Source organism: Falco punctatus, assembly GCF_963210335.1.
Source record: "Falco punctatus genome assembly, chromosome: 6".
NCBI classification, from domain to species: Eukaryota; Metazoa; Chordata; class Aves; order Falconiformes; family Falconidae; genus Falco; species Falco punctatus.
The window spans coordinates 4368346-4375782 of NC_137585.1; the positions used below are offsets into that span (position 1 = coordinate 4368346).

Genomic DNA, 7437 nt, shown 5'->3' on the forward strand with positions numbered 1-7437 from the left:
CATTGAATTGAGGCTATTCATAACAAACTGTCCATGAATGGCCTGCAGGGCAAAAACTATCTGCAGGAGAAATTCATGGGCAATTCTGACTAATGAATGAATTTGGGAATTTGGCTTTCAGTTTGCAGACAGTTCCCAAAGAGGGAAAAAAAACCCCACCACCATATGAAACTTATTGAATAAATGATTTACAGTGAAATATTTGTTCAGCTCTAATCTCTGTAACGTGTATACTTTATGGTGTTAGAAAGCACTTCAGGATTAGCTGTGGGAGCTATATGTCAATGAATAGTCTGTGAAAAAAACATTCCTTTCTGAACAACGATATGGAGAAGTGTTATTGTCACCTGCCGCAGAGGGAGCCTGGCAAAGGGCTTGGGCTTGGGAAAGGGCTGCTGGATTCCAGCAGTGCTCCTGGGCTCTGCAAAGCAGAAGTGAAGGCTTGAAATCCACCATCCTCAAGGACTGCAGCAGCCGAGGGCAAGAGGGGTGACACTAGGGCTTGTGCATGGGAAGGTTTGGCAGCCGTTGGAGAGAGTCATTGCACTTCTGCAATGATATCCACGGAGAGGCTGAGCTGTGATCGATTTTCACCAAGACTGTAAGAAACATAACTCAAACCTTGTTATATAACAAGGGTATTTATATATTCGAGGTGCTAAATGTTCATCTGCCTGGAAGCGCCTCGCAGCTAGGCACAGCATGCCTTTATGCCTTTACTCCACAGCGTTTTACACGGTGCTAATACTAACAAGTCCTCCTGGGAAAACAGTAACTACACCTTGAATGAATATGCTTTCAGGTTCACATGGAGATGTTGCTAACTATCCCCTATTTGGTGCTCATCTAGATGCTGTTCTGCACTGCATTGCCCCATTTTAAGACCAGCTTGCCCCTTCTGTGCATAACTTTTCCTGCTGCAGGGACCTTCTGGCTGGCTCCTACCCATCTACCCAAATGCTGTGAGCAGCCCTGTGTGCCTGTTTCCCCTGGTGAGCAGTATGCAGAGAGCATCTCCGTGCTTCTACTTGGCACAGGCAACAGAAACTGCTCCGTACCACTTCTTTGCAGAAGCAGGAACTGGCTTTGCTTTGGCAAAGCTGGAAGTGGAGCTGACTTCCGAAGCTCGTCTGACACCGAATCCAAGGAAAGGAGCCAACGCTGAATCCAAGGTAATTAAAAAAAAAAAAAAAAAGAAACTGAAATTGTTCCTGTTCTGCGCTGGAAGCCCTGGACAGCACTTCTGCAAGAACCTTGAAGTGGGGCAATGAAGGGCTTTTTGGAAAGCCCACCCTGCTCTTGCTCTTTTCCCCCATATGCATTGAAAGCTTCTAAGCTGAGCCCAGCTGGGAGGAGACGTGCTGCATGTGGTCCTTGTGTGAAGGAAAGCTCTACAGGAGCAGCTTCTGGGAGTGCATGAAGGAAAGCTGTATAGGAGCAGCCTGCCTGGGAGTGCCGTGGAGATTAATAACAAATATGATGTGGCATCTCATTACAAGTGTCTGCAGGGAGCAAAAGGCACTGGCTACTGGTTTGTGCTGCTCCTCTCTTTCTCACAATATCGTCAAAATTGGAGCTCAGCCTTCCTTCCCTTACACTCATTGGCCACGGATGTCTCCGTGTCCCAGTTCTGTGACTGCTCCCAGCTCACTCTTCCACCCCTTCATCTACCCCCTGTGGGTATCACCTGTTGGTAATGAAATAATAATAATATATTACCCCCTTGGCTCACTTGCCATATCTTCTCCCTGGCCAGCTCCAGATGCCAGCTTTGTGCTGGGGTTAATGAATCCAGTGTGTTCCACACCAGACTGGTTTATAATAGCAGCAGAAATAAAAACAGAGATAGCAAGAGCAAAGGTGCATTGGCTCGTACTCTTGGTCATGTTTGCTTTTAGTAACATTGACGTTTCGGGGAATAACGGCCCAGATTGGATGGTGAAGACATTTCCAAACACGTAAAGATTTTAGAGCATTACAAAGCATTAGACTTTATAACAATTACTGGTGAACTTTATTAATTTTGTGGCATGTTTCAGATGTTAAAAAAAGAGAACTTGGAGCAATGATAGTACTCTATTTTGGTACAAACAATGGAGGCAAAGCAACTTTCCTGGAAGTGCCTGTCTTGCAAACCTTTTGCTTCCAATTCTGACTCATCTGGAGGGATAGGGACTGGAGAAAACAGTCCTGAAATCACAACGTAGAATTCTTAAGTTAAATGTGATCGTAATACCATTGTTCTATCTTTTTACTACTCACTTTCATTATTGCAAATCCTTGTACGTAAGTGAGCATATTCTTTTATCCTTAAATCTCACCTGGTGACAAAGCAAATTTCTGAATAATGGGACCCAAATGTAGACACTGCAATCTTTTAGGGCTGCTTTGCCATTATTTGAGCTTTGGCTGACAAACCTTTGTTTCATCTACTGCCCAGTGTGCGGCACTGCCAGGTCATGGGGAAGTCCACTTTTGTACTACAAGCAGCCAGGCCTAGGCAAGCAGTGCAGGCTGTTGTGTTGGGAAGAGCCAGGAGCTATCATGAATGTCTTTGGGAAGCAACGAAAGAATGACAGAAGAGAAATTAAGAGAAAATAATCCAATGAAAACATGGTGCTGACTTAGGATCAGTAGAAATGCAGTGAACCCAAACACCCATTCGCAGAAGTATGTGGGCATGCCTTTTTAATTTTCTTTTTCCCCCACCACTACTCTTAAAGAAAGCAGGAGCCTGAGCAGAGAGTCCAGAGAGTAGTAATGAGAATAATCAGTGTTCTGGCAAATATGACCTATGAAAAAAAGATTGAGTGGATTTGGGTTTATTAGCCTACAGAAAAGAAGGCTGAAGGGGGAAGGTGGTAACGGTCTTCCAGTATATAAAAATCCGCTGCAAGGAAAAAGACCATAAAGTGTTCTTCTCATCCATGGTGGACAGGGCAAAAAATGATGGGCTTAAATTGCAGCAAGGAAGATTTTCAGGCTAGAAATAATATGGCTGTAGTAGTGAAAGGCCAAAATGGGTTGCCTGGGGAGACTCCACTGGAAAGCTTTTTAAGGGCAAATTAGGTGGCTATTCGCCAGGCGTGGTTTACTTCTAGTTGGTCTTACCTCATGGCAAGGGTTAAGCTAGATGGTTTCCTGAGGTTTCTCCATGCCTTTTTCCTTTGGGGTTCAGATGTGCCTGGGATTCAATCAGCTCTATCCATGGGCTGGGGCACTGGTGTTACGGGCAAGAATGATGATGCCATCACACAGGGTGTGATAAGGAAGATGGATTCAGTGCTCCCTGAGGCTGTGCTAAGCAATGCCTTCAAATTCCTGCTGGAAATACACTCTGATGGGTTCTCTTCCAGTTTGGGTGGGAGCTGGGTGTTAGGGGGAGGACTGGAAGCATGGAGGGTTGAAACAGGAGGTGTCCTCTGTGACAAGAGATGTCCTATCATGTTTAATTTGCAGGAATAGATGGAAAGAGTTCAAGATAGTTTGGTCAAACTAAGGTATTACAATCAGTGCTCAGGCTTCAAACTCTTTCAGATTTCATTGTTTAAATGTTCTTTGTCCTGATCCCTGTTGCTGTTGTAGTAATTCCTGGAAGCTCTTTTCCCCATGCCAGTTTCTGTTGTTCCTCATCTTCTTCCTTTTAACCCCAGAGGAATTAACCTACTAGTCCATCTGAAAGCCACACAATTCCTCCTCCTCTTTCACCTGCCCTCTGTCCTTTCAGCCTGCCACACAGAGACCACACAATTCTTAACGCTGTCAAATACTGACAAAACCAAAGAGAATAAATACTCTCTGGTTGCTGTGCATCCCTGCCCCAGCCGTTGCCTTTCCCCTCAGAGGAGGTGGACTGGGCATCTCTGACTGTTTCTTTGACCATATGGTGACACCATCTCTGTCTTTGTCAATTCATAACGTTCAGAAAACATTCACGTTCTGCTCCTTCCCAGCCCCTAAGGTCTCTCCCGTGCTGTCCCAGATGTTATGCAAAATACAGCAGGCATTTATCACACTAGGCATGTTTAGATGATTTATAAGGCAGTACCACCTGCCCTTCAGTCTCCAAGAAACATGTGCTGCTGACATCCTACAAGGAAACGCTTGTTCTTCCAGGCTGAAGGCCGGGTGACAGGCTATGCAAACCAGGTGGGCTGACTTTCCTGCACTCCAAGGAAGAATGGGAAGAGAGGGAAAGACAGAAGCAAGTAGTTTGCTGGAGCTTGTTACAGCAGACCGGCTGCTGTTCCCAACGTTCCTGAAATCGTGAGCTTCCGTTTCCAGAACTTGTCACGCTGAGGCACAGATCACACAAACTTTCCCAGCTGCTGCTGTGCTGGGCGAAGGGCGCACTGACTCCAGCTTTCTGCCGTTGCCCCTCTGCTTCGGTAAGTTTCTTTTCATATCTACCTCCTGGCTTTTGTTTAATATTTTTTTTTATCAGGATCCCAACAAGATGTTTTAGCCATCTGAACTGGCTTAGCGGTGACCTGTCATTAAAGCTAAGCCAGCTCCTTCTGCCTGAAATGGGGATGAGATTGCTTACAGGAGCATCTTGGTCAGCAGACTTGACTAAGCAATGATGTCTTCTTGGCTACAGCTGGAAGAGGACATGACATCCTGATATTTGTGACTGTGTGTATGTCACCAAACCCACACAGAGCGAGCTACGAGGCCTTATACTATTGAAAGTAAGTCTAGTATGGCTAATGTGCGAGGGACAGAAAATAAGGACAGAGAACCACTAGATCTCTACACAGTCTGGGAATGTCTTCTGTGCAAAGCTGTAACAGCCTGGGTGAGGTGTTCCACAGTTCTTCCCGCAGGGAACTTGGAAGGGAAATTTCGGCTGGCCTCCTGGAGGCAGGGCTGTCACCCCTGCCCTGCAGAGCTCTCTTATCGCGACAGTCACAAATGTTTCAGGGGAGAAGCAGCGTTCTGCCAAGCAAAGCCGATCCCAGGTAGTGTCTAACAGAAGCAAATGGTTAAGTCCTTCTTCTCACTCATACTGCTGTGTTATCAAAACCCTAATGAAAACCTAAATCCAAGTCTTCTCGCTTCGTGGTTTCTCATACTTTTGTGCCATCACAGCCATATTTCGCCTCTTCTGATCACAGCATCTACCTGCGTGACCTCTATTTTATCAAACAATGTTTTGGAAATGGTGCTGGACACATTTGTCATGTCATAGGAGATGAAAACTGGAAGTTTTTTAGTTCAATCCCTGCTCCAGTCCCACATTTCTTGTGTTGCCTGATGTGAAACACAGTATATATTAGACCCAGGAGTGCAGAGCAGAGCAAAGCAGAATCTTGTACCATGGTGTATTCCCTTAAAATGCTTGCAGGTTAGCAGGCATGCGCTTCAGGTCAGGATATTTTAGTTAAAGCAAATGAATAACAGATATGGCCTGAGGGTAGGTTTTCTCTGAGTATGAGAACAAGCCCGAAAGGCGAGGAAAGCAGGTGTGGGAAACAGGTAACAGTCTCCCAAAACCATTGTGTTCCTTTGTCTTGGTGCTAGGCAGAGGAGACTGAAGGTTAGAAACAGGTGGAAAAATAGTTTCTCCCAGTAGAAGACCGTGAGCAGTTCAGAGGAGACAGCAGGTTATAATGACAACCCTTGCCAATGCATGCAGAAAATACTCTGGGTTTGGGGAGATGGGAAAAGGTACAGACCCCATCCTGCAAGTGTGGGGCGCAAGATACTCTGAGTACTGGAGATCTATGAAGAACACCCTCCACAAAGGTGGTCTCAGTGATGCCTTTGGCCCCTGCTCTCTGCCTGTTCCCTACAGACGCTTCCTTTCACGTTGTAGACAGGCAGTTTTCATGTGCCCCACATGACTCTGTATCCTTACTGCATAAATCAATGAATGTTCAAGGGATGGGCCATCTTCCACTGCCTGAGGTAGGTGGATGCAGTGCCCTTGGTTCCCTTAGGCGCCAAGCCCAGACCGCTTGATCTCATTGCGTTCAGCAGCAGGCAGTGGCGTGCGAGGCACTGGGTGGGCTAAGCCTTTGCTCACCACCTCTGCGTAGTGAAGCCTCCTTTCTGCACCGCAACAGCCTCTTCTCACAACTGCTATATTTTTTCCTGCTTTCAGATCGCGTGATTCTGTGCTCTGCCATCATGATGTTTTACAGCAAACACCCATCTGCAATATCTCCTTAATGATAAGAAAAGCTAGATTTCAGTCCCTCAGTTTTCTGACAAGGATAACAATGCCTCTTCCTCTAGAGTGAAGGGCTGGAGGCATTGTCTATTATCACCGTAGCTTTGTGTCTCTGGAGGTGGATGTTTGGTTAGACTCTCCAGTGATATAGATTTGCCAGGTATCCCTTAGCTGTCATCGGAATTTATAAAACAAAAACCCACCTGACCCCTGGTGACAGGCTACTGAGACAGGAAACCTCTGTTAGTCCACAGAAACCAAGTAAATAGGGCTGGGAAAACCTCCAGAGCCCACTGCCGTACCAGAGAATGATTGTCTCCCAGACAGCTCCACATGAGCGAAGCAACAGGCTTTCCTCAGGGAGACAGGTCAGCATCTCCATTATCGAGTGAGCCCATCAGAGGCTAAATCTCTATCCTTTTAATTTCACCCTATTCTTCATAGCTGTAAGACCTTTATTCCTCCTAGGACAATTATTCTTCCATCAAATACTTGTAGCAGGTTAAGTATGCTCCTCTGGGTATAGCTGGGCAGCTATACATATTTAGCTCTCTTTCCCTCCCCAGGAATCAATTTCCCCAGCCCTTTAATCATGTTTACTGCTCTTCTCTGAATCTGTGGAGTTGCCGGTATTTTGCATGGGTTCACATCCATCTCTGGGCTTTTTGATGAGCTGTGAGGCTTCATCTTCACCTTTTTTTTTACAAAAAGCGAGGCAATCTGGTGAAGCAGTTAACGCTCTGAGCTCCTGGCCTCCCATGACTGTGATCCTCTGCCTCCCTAAACTGCTGGGTGATGCTGGAGGTCAGTTGCTTGTTGCAGTCTTTCTCGTTGGGTGAACGGAGACAACAACGGTTCCCTCTCCGGTGAGGTGCTTGGAGACCCGTGTGTGCAACCATGATAGAAACACTGAAGTGTAGGGCTGTTCAGGCTGCCTGGAGTGGCTGGCATTTGGAAAGGATGCCAGGTTCTCGGGCAGAGCCATGACCAGGCTCCCTCACACCCCCACACGCTCCTAGGGATGCGTTTGTGTTTGCTGGCATCTACCTCTGCTGTGCAGTTCACATCTCTGAGCTGTGAAAGTCCCAAAGGAAAGCGAACAGCTTGAACTTGAGCTGGGAGCAATAATACTGCTTAACAATTTCACCTCCCTCTGATTCTTCCTTGTCAATGAGGGACCAGGACATTAACTCTCAATAAATTAAGTAATTATATTGGGGTTTAATCTATCTGTAATATTTCACTGTTGACTTTTCTAACAG

At 46.2% G+C, this 7437-nt stretch overlaps 1 protein-coding gene across 1 annotated transcript in view; it reads left to right on the top strand.

Moving 5' to 3' along the window:
• IGSF11 (immunoglobulin superfamily member 11) overlaps positions 1-7437 on the top strand; it is a 160329-nt gene that overhangs the window by 123810 nt on the left and 29082 nt on the right. Inside the window, exon 8 of the mRNA XM_080392538.1 lies at positions 4117-4388. The gene's annotated coding sequence lies outside the window, so the exon portion shown is untranslated. The remainder of the gene's footprint in view (positions 1-4116; positions 4389-7437) is intronic.